The sequence below is a fragment of the Vicia villosa genome, unplaced genomic scaffold (genome assembly GCF_029867415.1).
Source record: "Vicia villosa cultivar HV-30 ecotype Madison, WI unplaced genomic scaffold, Vvil1.0 ctg.000255F_1_1_2_unsc, whole genome shotgun sequence".
Classification (NCBI taxonomy): Eukaryota; Viridiplantae; Streptophyta; class Magnoliopsida; order Fabales; family Fabaceae; genus Vicia; species Vicia villosa.
In genome coordinates this window covers 34,231-50,001 of record NW_026705107.1, presented here as the reverse complement: position 1 = coordinate 50,001, position 15,771 = coordinate 34,231, and the positions used below count along the sequence as shown (strand labels likewise).

Here is a 15,771-nt window from a genome sequence, read left to right as displayed (position 1 = left end):
GATGAACTGTCCATGATTTCCAGAAGAGTAAACCAACTCTGGAAAAGCAAGCAAAGGAAGTTCAAGAACTTCAGAAGTTCAAAGAAGCCTGAAAGAGGAGAATCTTTTGGAGGTAGAAGATTTGACAAAAAGAAGGTCATGTGCTACGAATGCAATGAGCCTGGACACTACAAGAATGAGTGCCCAAAGCTTCAGAAGGAGAAACCCAAAAAGAAGTTTCATAAGAAGAAAGGTCTTATGGCAACATGGGATGAGTCAGAATCAGAATCAGACTCTGAAGATGAGCAAGCAAACATTGCACTGATGGCCACTGTAAATGACGGATCAGAATCTACATCAGAATCAGATTCTGAAGAGGTATTTTCTGAACTAACTAGAGATGAGTTAGTTTCCAGTCTAACAGAGCTTCTTGAACTAAAAGCCCATCTTAGTATCAAATACAAAAGGCTGAAAAAGCAATTTGAATTTGAAACTAAGAAGCTGGAATTGGAGAATTATGAATTAAAAGAAAAAGTTTTAAAATTATCCAATAACGTTGGATCATCTTCTGATTCAGAAAAATCCACTCCAAGTATGAACCATATTCTGAAAGAATATGATTTAAGTTTCAGGAAGTTCTTATCTAGAAGTATTGGCAGAAGTCAACTAGCTTCTATGATATATGCTGTTTCTAGAAACAAGAGAGTTGGCATTGGTTATGAGGGTGAAACCCTATACAAACTTGAACCTGTAGATGATATGAAAATCACATACAAGCCATTGTATGATCAGTTCAAGTATGGCCACTCCCATGATATAAGGCACACCAAGAAGCATGTGACACAACCTAGGAAATATCATGAAACTCAGGATAAAAACTATCATGATGTTCCTCCTATTTCTTATAATGCTAAACCCAAGTTCAATCAGAACTTAAGGAAAACTAACAAGAAAGGACCCAAGAAAATGTGGGTACCTAAGGAAAAGATTATTCCTATTGCAGATATCCTTGGCTGCAAAGTAGACAAAGCACAACATGTCATGGTACCTGGACTCTGGGTGCTCGCGACACATGATAGGAAGAAGGTCTATGTTCCAAGACCTGGTGCTTAAATCTGGTGGAGAAGTCAAGTTCGGAGAAGATCAGAAAGGCAAGATAATTGGCTCTAGAACCATAAAGTCTGGTAACTCTCCCTCCATAACTAATGTACTTCTTGTAGAAGGATTGGCGCATAACTTATTATCCATAAGTCAATTAAGTGACAATGGTTATGACATTATCTTTAATCAAAAGTCTTGCAAGGCTGTAAGTCAGAAGGATGGCTCAATCCTATTTACAGGCAAGAGGAAGAATAACATTTATAAGACGAATCTTCAAGATCTTAAGAATCAGAAGGTAACCTGTCTTATGTTTGTTTCTGAAGAGCAATGGGTCTGGCACAGAAGATTATGACATGCTAGTTTGAGAAAAATTTCTCAGATTGACAAACTAAATCTTGTCAGAGGACTCCCTAATCTGAAATACCAATCAGGTGCTCTTTATGAAGCATGTCAGAAGGGCAAGTTCTCCAAACCTGCATTCAAGTCTAAGAATGTTGTTTCTATACCTCAAGGCCGTTAGAACTTCTGCACATTGATCTGTTTGGCCCAGTCAAAACAACATCTGTCAGAGGGAAGAAATATGGATTAGTCATCATAGATGATTATAGCCGCTGGACATGGGTAAAGTTCTTAAAACACAAGGATGAGTCTCATTAAGTGTTCTTTGAATTCTGGACTCAGATTCAATCTGAGAAGGAGTGCAAAGTCATAAAGGTCAGAAGTGATCATGGTGGCGAATTTGAGAACAGATTCTTTGAGGAGTTATTCAAAGAAAATGGTATTGCCCATGATTTATCTTGCCCTAGAACTCCACAGCAAAATGGAGTTGTAGAGCGAAAGAATAGGACTCTACAAGAAATGTCCAGAACCATGATCAATGAAACCAATATGGCTAAGCACTTCTGGGCAGAAGCAATAAACACTGCATGTTATATTCAGAATAGAATCTCTATAAGACCTATTCTAAATAAGACTCCTTATGAATTGTGGAAGAACAGAAAGCCCAACATTTCATATTTCCATCCTTTTGGATGTGTATGTTTTATTTTGAACACTAAAGATCATCTTGGTAAGTTTGATTCTAAGGCACAAAAGTATTTCCTTCTTGGATATTATGAACGCTCTAAAGGCTACAGGGTATTCAATACGGAAACATTGGTTGTAGAAGAATCAATCAATATCAAGTTTGATGATAAGCTTGGTCTTGAAAAGCCAAAGCAGTTTGGAATTTTGCAGATTTTGATATTGATATATCAGAAGCAGTAGAACCAAGAAGCAAAGCATCAGAAGCTGAGCTTCTCAGAAGTAAAGAATCTGAAGATCAAGTTGCAGCTTCTTTAGAGAATCTAAGCATTTCTGAAGAACCAACAGTCATAAGATCTTCCAGACTCACTTCTGCTCACTCAGAAGATGTCATTCTTGGAAAGAAAGATGATCCTATCAGAACCAAATCGTTTCTAAAGAATGGTAGTCAGAATCAGTGACCAGCATCAGAAGATGAACAAGTTCTACTCATCATCAGAAGCAACTTCAATACAACACAGCTGTCAACAAGTGTTTTCTGATGGCGAACACGTGTTTACACGATTGGTAAAAGCGTAAGTGAATCTGACGGGATGCCGCCCTAGGTAACTGTGTAAATCATTTCAATTACCACGTTCTCTCACCTAACGTCACTCGTCATTTAATGCTGTTGATTTCAATTGATTCTGTAACTGTTCATTCTCATAAATGAATTACATATTCTTTTCAAATCCGTCTCTATAAATTCAATTCAAATTCATTAGGGCTTCTTTTCGCTCTCATTTTCATTTCTTTGTTCTTGAATGCATTTTTGTAACCTGTTTGCTGTCTTCTCAAACCCTAAGCGAAAACCCAGATATTGTTCTAAGAATATCAGAGCTTCTCAAATGGCTGCTTCATCCTCTCAAAATCCTGGTTCTTCTGCTCCTCAAAGTATTCAAGTAGAAGAACAACCTATAGTTCCTGTTATCACTTGCTCAATACCCAAAGATGAGTTGGAAGTTATCTGTGAACTCATGGTGGATTTTGATAATATCGAAGTACATGAGTATCATCTTAAAGATGATATGATCTTTCAAGGTTGGACATCGTTATTCGCTGACTTATGTGGACTGGTCTATCCAGAACTGGTGAAGGAATTCTGGGTACATGCTGTTGTTGGCCCTAAATCTATTCTGTCGTTTGTTCATGGAAAATTCGTGGTGATTACTGAAGACATCCTGAGAGTGATGTTTGATCTAAAAACCGCTGAAGGAGTTTATGAACTTGATAAAAGAGAAAACTGGAATGTCGTTCTGTCCACTCTTTATACAGATGTGAATGAAACCAAGCGTGTCAGAGATTTGAAGGAGCTCTATCAAATATGGACCAAAATTCTTCTAGGGTGTTTTTACCACAGAAAATCTACCCATTCTGTTGACTTCATCAACAAAGAGCAGCAATACATTCTGTATTGCATTGCCACTCAGAAGAAGGTTGATATCATCTATATCATCTTCAAACATATGTGCAAAGCTGTGAAGGATTCCAGAAATGCCTTCAGAACAAAAAGGAGTAACATTATTCCTTTTGGAAGAATCTTTACAAATCTTCTGGTTCACTCCAAGATTGTTGAGGAATTGGAAGCTGAAGGAACCATCAAAGATCTGGCTGTTATTACAGGAAACTGTTTGAATGCTTTCACCTTGAGAAAGATGAATGTTATTAAAGCTATCAGTCATATCCCTCAACCTCTTCTTGGAGCTACAGAGAGAAGAGATCCGGTTCTTGCTGAATTTGAATCATTCTTCAGAAGCGAGATTCCAGAAGTTAAGACGAAATATCTTAACTCTCTCAACAATGATGAATCTGAAGAAGTTCCTAAGAAAGCCCAAAGAAAAAGAGCGTCCAATTCTAGCACTGTTGTGTCAGAAGAAGCATCAGAACATGCTCAAGCAGTTGCTGTCAACAAAGAAAGAAGAACAAAGAGAAGGCTTGATCGTTCTTCTGATAATCAGGAAAAGGTAGCTCTAGGAGAAGCTACAACAGTAGCTGTTGACAATACTGAAGTGCAAGAAGCTGTTGTTGAAGCAGATCCTGTTCCTGAGCAAGCAGCAGAAGAAGAAGAAGTGGTGTTAAAGCAGAAGAAAAAGAAGTCAAAGAATGTTGTTGTTGAAAAGAAGACGACGAAGAAGAAGAGAAGAAAACTGATTTTAGAAAATTCTGAAGAGGAAGAAGCTCAAGAAGCTATGAATCAGCCAGAAGAAACTATCCAAGGACCAACAACTCAAAATGTTGAAAGTCAGAAGGCTGTTGACAATGAGAAGGAGAAACTGGAGTCTGCCAGGAGAAGAGAAATTTCTCTTGGGAAGGCAAAGATTGTGGAAGAACCAAAGAGCAAGAAGTAGAGGAAACTGGAAGCTGTGTTTGAGGCCATTCAGAAGGTGTCTAAAGGTATACATCTCTCTGAACCTGATTCTGTTCCTGCTTTACGTTCAGAAGTTGCACCAATAAATATTGCTCCAACCCCTGAACCAGTAAATCAACCAGAAAAAGCCCCATCAGAATCACCCATAAATGTCCGTGTTCTCACACCTCCTTCTTCCATTGTAACCAATACTCTTACCCCTTCTCATTCACCCGTCACAAATGTTCCCATTCATCCCTCTCCATCCAAAACCAATCCTGTCCTTGACCAGGCCCTTGAAAACCCTGTTCTTGAAATTGAACCTCTTCAAACTCTCTTTCCACCTCACACAAATATATCCACTTCTCAACCCCCACCTCATGCTAACTATGAACCCATCTCTTCCCAACCACAAATCAATTCTCCCTCATCTGACCTTCCAGACTCTGCATCACATGAGCAATTGCTCTGTGACTGCAACTACACTCCCAGGCCTCGTCCTGAGCCAGAGCTAGTAGTGTTAGATTTTGAAAATGAGGCAGAATCATCTCTCCGTCTTGATAGAGAACCTCAACCATATTCTGTCCCAAAACCTGTTTCTGCCTAAACAAAAATAAAATCCCGCCGAGCATATCCTATTGGTGTAATTTTTGAAATGGTTAAGAGGAATGTCAGAAGAGTCTTTGACACTCTCAGAATAGCTCATCAAGGTGGATTAAATGATGTTGCTATGAGAAGATTCTGGAGATTCTTCAGAAGACAAGCAGATGCTTATTTTCAAGAACTTCAGGAAATTTGTGTAGAACTTGCTCCTCGACCTAATGGCTTTCTGAGGCAGTCAGAAGATTTCTGGTTTACTCATCTTGGTGGCAGATACTGCCTTGAAGAGAAGGACTTCATTATTGAACTTGCAGAAGAACAAGTTCTAGTTGTTGAAGAAAATCCTTGCATGGAGATTGTAGTGTGGAAGCCTCGTTATTCTGTGCTGACTGGAGATTTTCGGTCAATATTCAACTGGCTAAGGGAAAATCCCTCTGAAGAAGCGCCAAATATGGTATATCCATCAGTTGACTCCCAACCAGAAGTTGATGCTCCTTCTCCTCCAAACAATCTTGCTGAAATTCTTCTGGCATTGGAAAATGAAGATGTAATTCCAGAAGCAATCTACGGCAATATCGCTGAAGGTACTTCTGCACAGGAAAATCACGATGATGTTCTTATGGTTGATACCTCTGTGGCGAACATCTCTCCTCTGAATAGAAGTGGTACAGCTTCTTCTGGTGAATCCTCTCTTCTAGTGAAGACTTTGGATGCCTTACAGAAGAACCAAGTTGAGTTGGCTTCTCGCATGGAAAGGCAGGAAGACACGAATGCTGAGTTTCGCTCCTTCATGGTGAGGCAGTCTGAGAGCAATGCTGGGATTCAAGACATGATGGCCAAGATTATGTCCAAGCTAGGGTAGTTTTTGTGTCTTAGTTGTCTCGTTGTTTCTTGCATCTGCTTTCTTTGCATCTTTCCTGTACTTCTGATAATTCTTCCTTTTGAAATCAATGAAAACTATCTTCTTTTTCTCTCATTTTATTTTGTTTTTCATCTGAATCTTTTGTGTTTTTTGATGTTATGACAAAAAGGGGGAGAAAAATATGATTAATGATCTGATTTATATTATCAGTTGCTGGGAGAAAGTCTCCACATTTCTAACAAGAACTTGCAAGTTCTGTGTTTTTAAGTGTTTTTGCAGGATTGAAGACAATCTTAAAAGCTCAACATGAGAAGCAAAATCATGAGGAAAAGCAATTATGTAAAGAAATAAGCTCATGGAAATTGAAGCAAGCTGAGTGCTGTGAAGTTTTAAGATCAGAAGCAAGAAGGAAGAATGTTATGATATTCTGATAGAATATGCTCTAACTTCTTCTTATTTCTTAAATGTTCTGATGCATGTTTTTGTTCTAAATATGCTCTGAAACATTAGTATTTATGCTTTGTTACATATTATATGTTCTGATACATATTTTATGTTCTGATTCATTCATGCTCTGACTTTTGTCGTATAGTTTGTTCTGTAACATTTCAGAATGTAGAGATGCTCGGGTGATGCTCTGGTACATTCAACAATGTTCTGATACAATCTAGCATGAAGTGATCCAAGAAGAAATTCAAGCTCTGAAGCTGTCCTATGGAAGCAAGAAGCAGAAGCTATGAATGTTCTGAAGATCTAAGCATATGTGATCGTCTCAACTGAAATGGAAAATACTCAGGGAAGTCCTTTATTATAAATTTCTTCCAGTATTTATTTTAGGGGGAGATTATTTATCTCAGGGGGAGATTGTTAATCTCAGGGGGAGACATATTCACACACTATGTTTATATGCTTATGCTATAACTATGTAATTGTCTTTAGCCGTCTGTTATTCTGATTGCAAATTCATATCATTTATTTATGTTTTTGTCATCATCAAAAAGGGGGAGATTGTTAGAACAAGATTTTTTCTGATCAATATTCTTAGTTTTGATGATAACAATGTATATGAATTCTGTATGAGAAAATGTGGTATTCTAATACTATGCAATTTCCATTTCAGGAATTATATATTGAGTATGCACAAAATCAGCGCTAGAAGCACTGACTCAGAAGGTTCAGCATGCAAACATCATAACATGGTCTGGCAAGACATCAGAAGATGGTCAAGCAGAAGCAGAACATGGTCTATGGAAGCATCAGAAGAACTTGAGTTCAGAAGCAAAAGCACTGAAGTTCTCATGGTATCACGCTCAGAAGCACTTCAAGGTCAGAAGACAAGAAGATATTCTGCACCAAGCTGTATTGACTCTAAAGATTCAAACGTTGTATCTACAAAAGATCAATCAGAATCAAGTACAAGATGGCAGGCTACGCTGATTGACAAAAGGAACGTTAGAAGCTATTAACGGTAACGTCAGTAGACACAGTGAAAGCAAGGCTCGAGGTAGTTGACAAAAGAGTGAAACATTAAATGCAATGCTGTACGGAATACGCAAAGCATTAAATGCTCCCAACGGTCATCTTCTAATACGCCTATATATTCAAGTTCTGATGAGAAGCTGTATACAACACTTTATGCAAAAACGTTGAAACGCTGTCAAATTCAAAAGCTCTCATAACTTCATCTTCAACCTCACTTATTGCTGTTGTAATATCATAGTGAGATTAAGCTTAAACTTTAAGAGAAATATCACTGTTGTGATTATAGATTTTCAGAAGCATTGTAATACTCTTAGAATTTGTTTACATTAATTTGTAAAGGACTAGAGTGATCAAGTGTGATCAGAATACTCTAGAAAAGTCTTAGAGGGTATCTAAGCAGATTGTTCCTAGAGTGATCAGGTTGTGATCAGAATACTCTAGAAGACTTAGAAGTTGTCTAAGTGGAAAACCATTGTAATCTCGTGTAATTAGTGGATTAAATCCTCAGTTGAGGTAAATCACCTTGTCAAGGGTGGACTGGAGTAGTTTAGTTAACAACGAACCAGGATAAAAATAATTGTGCAAGTTGTTTTTATCTTACATGTTTTGAAACTACACTTATTCAAACCCCCCTTTCTAAGTGTTTTTCTACCCTCCATTGTTGAGGCGCCAGTGTGGAGATCAGAATTGCCCCAACAGATTGATCATGGTTACTCCTTTTCTTCCCATACACATCATTGGACTCTGAAATCCCATTGAAGTGCTTCTTTGTAACGCCTGAGGATGTAGCCGCTTGAATCTTACCACTTCGGATGCCATTTTCGACACGTTTCCTAGTCAGTATAAGCTCAGTGAACCCAAACGATGAACTTCCCAGCAAATGACCATAGAATGGACCAATCAGCGTGTGTAGCGGCGGAAAATTTGAGTTAAAGCCATTGGTTAACTTTACTCGTTAAAAATCAAGAGTCGCCACCAAAATTTTTTATTCCAAAAGAGGAAAGGGAAAAGACTCGAAAAAACCACAAAGAGAAATCTGGATACAGGGGTTGGTTATGCGAGGGGTAGGTGTTAGCACCCCTCACATCTGTGGTACTCCACATGAACCTTTTGAAAATATGTGTTTATGTTAAAACCATTTTTTTTGTTTGCTAAAAGAAAGAAATGAGAAAAGAAAATAATATATAGAAAAGTTTGCTCGGCAAGACGTTGTGTCTTGTGCCTACATACCTCCTCAGTGCAATGGAGAAGTCAGAGCATTTGTAGTTCTGCTCAAAAGTTTTGAAAAAAATATTTTATTGAAAACAGTTTTAAAGGAAAAAGAGTGCAAGTGCACAAAAGAGTTTAAAGAAGATCACATGACAAAAGTCAAGGTTTTATTATGAAAAGAGTTTTTGAAAACAGGTCGATGGCGATGTGTAAGGCAATCGGCTTACAAAGAGTTGGTTGGGAGCTTGGTATATGGACCAAGTAATGCGGGGGTGAACATTTATTAAAAGTGGAAAATGGAAGAAGTAAATGAAAACATACAAGCTCATACAGGTAAAATTCATACAAACAAGCATAAGGGTTCAAACATAAAGGAATGAACATGAAAGGGATAAAGTAAGGTTCAAACATAAAGGAATGAACATGAAAAAGGTAAAATAAGAGTGTACGTGCACTAGTCAAAGACTAGCCTCTAAACGATCAATCGGAGCGATTAATCGGGTAGGTCATCTGTAAGAAAGCCCAGTCTCAAGTCGTGCGAGTGTGCATGTGTAGGTACGGTTGATGGCGATGCGTGAAGTGCAATTGACTTATGGTAGAAAACGGCTAAGATCCTAATGTTCTTTTATTTTGAAAAACGGTTAAAGCATGCAAGAAATAATAAAATAAAGCGGTAAAGGAAAGCGGTAAAATTATTACAAGGCCTCGGGGATGGGGATTACACACTTGACAAATGGGGATGAAACTTAACGGAAATTATTACAACCCAATTAAAAATAAAAGGATAATATGTACAAAAATTAAAATGAAATATAAATGTCCACAAGTAATATCCAAGGCTCAAGTGTAGTAGTACCTCACAAAAAATCAAGAAAATGTTAAAACGGATATACATAATGATGCATGAATAAAATGATAAAAATATACAAACAAATATTAATCAAGATTAACTAAAGAAAAACATAGCAATAAGCATATAAAAATCTAAAAAAAGAAATAAGCAAGATAGCATATTTTTTGTGTTTTTAATAATAAAAGAAAATCTAATTAATCTAAAATATATTTTTGTACTTTTTGATATGAGAAATAAAATCTAATTAATCTAATATACTAACATATTTTTGTATTTTATCAATATAAAATAAAAGGAAACAAATAGAAGCTAATAAATGGTGCAATTAAAATAGAGAAAAGCAATGGGCTCTTAAGCTGCAGGCCCACGATCATTGAATGAAAGTTACCAGCAGGGGGGTGTGAATTCACGGGACAAGGGTGTAGATAGGAGAATGGGCACTGGGCCATGAACAAATTGGCAGGCCCAATATAAATCAAACAATAACATGAACCAAGTAAAAGGGTGCATAATGGAATAAAACACTGGGCTGCATAGCATGTTGTCCCGAATCTCAATTAAAACAAGTAAACCCTAAACTGAAGAGAAAAGATAATTCGCCTCCACCTCTCTCACTCTGTTCTCTCTGTCTACTGTTTTCAAACGTCAGTCCTCTCAAACCAACACATAACCTAACATAACTCTCTCTGATTTCTAAATCCTTCGAAAATCTCAACAACAAACCAACAAAAACTAAACAACCAAGCTTAAACATATAATCAAACAAAAAAATAGGGAACAAAAGTCTCAACCGAAACTGAAATAAATTATATAAACAGTAAGTGCAAAATGCAGTGTGGAGATTAGGAAAAACGTTACCGATCGATCAAGATGTGAGGTGTTGCGTTGTAGGTCCGTTGTTGTTCCGATCTGGTTCTACGATTGTTGTTGCGGGCGTCTGATTCAGTGAGAGTGATGATGCTGATGAACGCGATGATTGAATGTGGTTGTCGCGATGAAGCTGATGGATGCGTCAGATACTTATGGAAGCGTGTTAGCGCTCGTTCTGTTCCGAATCGCAGATGCTTAGTGTCAGAGATGATGTTGATGTTGTTTATTGACCGTTGTTGACATTGATTTGCAGGTTGCGTTGTTTTTTGGATTGAATCGAATCCGGCTCGGTGGTGGATCTGTGATGATGAATCGGTTGGTGAATTTGTTGGTAGTAAATGGATGAAAGCAGAGTATGCTGTGGTTCGTATTTGTAAAGGGAAATATGAAGGTTACAGAGTTTATGAAGGTTTGAAGAAGCTGTATATGGATATGGATGATGTATGATGAGAAATGGTTCGTGGTATTAACAGGGACGTGAGTTTGGATCTTTCATAAGAACTCAGAGGTGATTCATGGATCTGAATCCCTCTTGAGAGTTAATGAGCAAATTCTAAAACATGTGTGTGAATTGGAAGCAGGTTCAACATGGAGATTATTCGGTTTTATTGGCTTTAGAGGAAGTTTTGAAGTGATTTTGGTAGATGAGTTCCTTTTGAGATTTTTTTCAGAATTGGTGAAAGTTGGTGTAATATGCTGACTGAGAGAAAACGTGAGTGATATTTTGAGTGGGTCCCATTCACAATTCTTTTATGCTTGAAACAATAATCTTCAAATTGGATTGATAAAAAAAAGGCTTTAAGACTTGAATCAAAAGATAGATGTGGGCCTTGCTCTTGAATCCAATGGAGCAATATGACCAATCATCAATTTATTTGTACCTAAAAAAATAACAAAACAAATACAAAATTAACATAATATAAAAGAAAATAATTTAATAATTTCAATTTAAAATTCAACTTAATATTTAAATTGAATCTTAAAGTTAAAATTATAAATCATAAATGGTTAGTAAATATTAAAAAAAATACTATTAATTGTAAAATGATGTATGAAATGAATGTATTATATATTTTTTCAATTTTTTGAATGAGAATGATGCAAATGAATGTCTAAGATCACTACATATATTTTTTTTTTGAATTTTTGAGATAAAATAAGAATGTTAAATGTAAATGATGCAGATAAAACGTCGGGTCAAAATTTAGGGTGCAACAGCGTGCTCATGAACAAATCAACCAACTCTCTGTCAGCCAACGGGGGTTGAACTCTGCCGGCCAGATCCCTCCATTTCTGAGCGTACTCTTTGAAGCTTTCTTTAGGCCCCATAGACATGCTTTGTAGTTGCATGCGGGTTGGCGCGAGGTCAGCATTGTATTGGTGTTGCTTGTAGAAAGCAACAACCAGATCTTCCCATGTATGAATGTTGGCACCGTCCAGTTGATAGTACCACTCAAGTTGAGTTCCAGACAAGTTCTCTTGGAAGAAGTGGATCCACAGCTTCTTATCAGTAGTATGAGGTTGAATCGTCCTCACATAGGATTTCAAATGCAGCTTGGGACAGGAAACTCCATCATACTTGGCAAAGGTAGGAGTCTTGAACTTGGGAGAGATAACAACTCTAGACATGAGCCTTAGCTCTTCAAAATCCAGCTCAGGTACCTTCTGAAGTTCCATGGCTTTCATGCGATCTTCCAGCAACTTATATTTTTCATCAGGATGTTCATCCTCATGGTAGTATTCCTCTTCTTCTTCAGAGGGCTTAGAAGAATCATGGTTACTTCTTGCATCTGTCTTGATGCTACCATCATCATTTTGATCATTCTTATTGTCTTCAGGGACCTCCACCTCTTTGGCTTTCTTAACAGGGCCTCTGAATCTTCTTCCCATGCTAAGGACACTCACAGATCTTCTTGGCTTTTTCTCCCTCTTGGTCAGGAGAGCTTTCAGCTCATCTTGCCCCTTTGACAAGTTCAAGATCAGATCTTGAAATTGGGCATTCTGGGTTTGAAGGTCTTTGACTGACTGCTCGAGATTCATGATGCTGAAATAAACAGCGGGGTGGTTGAGAAACCTGTTATGGAAACCTGTTATTCGATGTAATGAATGCAAATGCAATGTTTTCAAGGATCTTTAGGAATTTAGTTAGCAACATTAGACAATGACTTGGTCGCATCTCTGTTTGAAGAACTCTGATTTTCGTCTTGGGACGTCCTTCTTTGGGAATCAAGCTCACCATATCGAGTGGGTCATCGCCTCTGATTCGGGATACCTGAACTTCTGAATTGTCTAGAGGAAAATAAATCCTCTCGCCCCTTGGTAGGAATTTAGTCCTTGATAAGAGCACCTGAAATTGCGTGCTCTAAATCCCTAAGATCCTTGAAAGGGTTAGTTAATATGTTATGTCATGATGTCATGATGTCATGATGTCATGATGTTATGCGAATGCAGTACAACAGGCAAAGCGTAAGGAAAATAAGGGCAAGCGAGTCCCACGACAAAACCTGCATGGAAATCAAAGGGTTAGTAGCACACGCAAGCAAGTCACACAAGTGTCCTTAGGTTTAAAGGCTTGCATGAAGTCCGTAGGTAAGTACCCTCCCCACTGAAGTTTAGTTAGTTCAACCTGTCCTAGATAAAGATCGGGTTTAGGGATCTCATATCATTGACCTTTCTAGAAGGCACTATTTCAGTTCAGCAACCGAATCACCGACTGAAAATGTCCTGAAAGTCCAGTTCATATGAGTGTAGCATAAGAAGACACATTTTTTTCTTCAATGGGATACCGACACTTCTGAGCTTGTTACACGGTATGCATAAGAAGACACATTTTTTTGTTTAGAGTAGTTTTATGTTTTATGATTTATTTTGTACATATCGATATTATAACTTCTTTTCATAAAATGTTCAGCAATTGTTGATGTAGTTTAGTAGAGCTGAACCGACAATAAACTGTGGAAGAATGTTAATACATTAATGAGGCTATTAATTTGTCTCTCTTGATGAATCCAAGCGTGTGCGTGCGTGCGCGTGTGCGTGCATGCGCGTGTGCGTGTGCGTACCACCAAATAACAGCTCACAACAACAAATCTGGCCGACCCCCACAGTTTTTGATCAGGTAATCCCTCTTCGATTTAGTTTTCCTTGATTTTTTTCATCGTTATTTTTCCCCGGTAACTAACATATCAGATTTTATGTTTGTGGTTTTAAAAGGATGTATTCTTGTGTTTGAAAGTGGAGAGAGATCAGTATTTTATTCTACTCAGAGAGAAAGAAGGAGAAAAGTGGATCGAAAGCACAGATATATAAGAGAGTTTTATGCTTTTTTTGGATAGTCTCTATTTTTTTTCAAAATCGTATTGTCATTATTTTGTTGGGTCAGTCTCAGTTATAAACGAAACAATTCCAAGTATTTGTGTATTTCATTTTGTTGAGCCAGTCTTAGAAATATTGGATCTTTCATTTCTTTTTTTTTAGTCTCTACACTATTTAATTTTGTTTAGACATTTGTTAATTTATTTTGTTAAAGAAATTTTTAAAAAGATTAAAACTGAAAGTTGATATATATAAACAAATAAAAATATATTTGATCCTACTCTATACTATACAAATTTGTTGTGATTTTTCCCGATCCCTCCTCTTTTACTATTATCCTCCATGTTTTTCTATCTAGATTTTTATTTTATTTTTTAAAAAATACGTATTATAGCGGGTGCCTAACTCCGTGCCTGCAGCTACTTGCGCCGTGTACTTATAGTGAAATGCAGGTCAAAGACGTGGTCATCAATATTGACGAAGACCTTGAAATATTTGAAATTCAAGGGGAGAATTTTCAAACCAGCTTTGTTGGAGAGTCCAACTCTAATGCCCAATCATCTCTCAAAGATGAGCATCACTCAAGTGAAATATCTGAAATCACAGGGGAGAAAGTTCAAACAAGCTTTGTTCGAGAGTCCAACTCTATTGCTCAATCATCTCTCAAAGATGAGGATAGATAAGTCAAGTAAGTATAAGAAAAGAAAATTTAGTCTTTTGATTTTGATTTTAGTTGAAAGGCTAGGTTTGATTCTTATACCTACGTTCTTATTAACCTTGACTCTTCTATTTTTACAGAATAAAGACTTTTGGGAGGTGAATCTTTAGAAATGGGAAGTCCAGATTCTTTTTCTAATCTCTGGTAGGTTCTTGTCGCGTTGTATTATTAAAGTTATCATTGTGTTTTGGATTCAAAGAAAATTTCATTTGGAGATCAAGCTTCTTTACTATCTATATGCTTTGAAGAAAATAATTCAAAATTGTTTGTGGTTATTGCTACTTTTAGCATGGTCTTTGTGGTTCCATAATCCACTTCACAGGGATTTATTGAAATACTTGGAGAAAACATTGTTTTGTTCATGTCTGGCTCATACATATGGCTCTTCAAAACCCTAATTGCTGAAATTTTAACCAATCATTTTTACCTCGGCAAAATTGAAGAGGCGGTCGTCAATCACTCATTGATTAATATGCTTTCTAGACCACATATGGTTGACATTCAAAGGGGTAAAGCACAAGAGGAGGAAAGATCAAGGAATGAGATTGAATATGGTGGTGGACTAATTTTCAATCTTTTGCATAAGCTGAATCCAAAATTTGTGTCGTCTTTGGAAATGAAGAGCTTGATGAAAACATTTACCTACAAAGCACTTGATTTAGAAGACGACCATTCCCCATTTGTCGCAACTGAAAAGGAGGCTAAAGTAGCAACCGAACAAATATTCAAAAATATTGCTTTGTGTGGTTCCAGGTCTATAGACATTAAGGACTTGATTCCTTTCATGATTGAAACTCAGGCTGCTAAAGTTATAAATCACTTTAAAAGAGCATCAGATTCTGGAAAATAAAGTCAAATCACCGGTCCCAAAGTTATACAACTTGTTGAACTTCTTAGGTTGCCTTATGATTTTTGTTATATCTATTTTGATTTTGGAAATGGTAACTGCCAAAACACTAGTTGTTATTGGATCACAAATCATGTTGGTTGCATACATATATAACAACACAATGACCACTGGTTTTAAAGGAATAGTTTTTGTTTTCAAAGTACATCCTTATGATGTAGGAGATAGATGTGTAATTGATGATACATAACTTGTTGTTGAAGAAATAAACTTACTGCATACTGTGTTTATTTCGTTTGAACAACAACTCATAACCATACCCAACAATGAACTTAGGAAAGAAGTCATACTTAATCATAATCACAGTCCTGACTTGGAAGAGCCTCTGCAATTTTATATTGATGTATCAACTCCCGATGACAAAGTTATAATGTTGAAACAGAGAATAAGGATTACGTGGACGGAAAGTCAGATCCGTGGTATCCTTCACCTACCATAACCATGGATTATCTAGAAAAATTAGGCA

At 37.0% G+C, this 15,771-nt stretch overlaps 1 long non-coding RNA gene across 1 annotated transcript; it reads left to right on the top strand.

Annotated features, from left to right (window-relative positions):
- Positions 1 to 11,665: 11,665 nt before the first annotated feature.
- On the top strand, positions 11,666 to 15,153 carry LOC131626022 (uncharacterized). Its single transcript, XR_009291012.1, has 4 exons — positions 11,666 to 13,175; positions 13,277 to 13,483; positions 13,579 to 14,368; positions 14,479 to 15,153. It is a non-coding gene; the product is annotated as an uncharacterized LOC131626022 (long non-coding RNA).
- Positions 15,154 to 15,771: the final 618 nt, after the last annotated feature.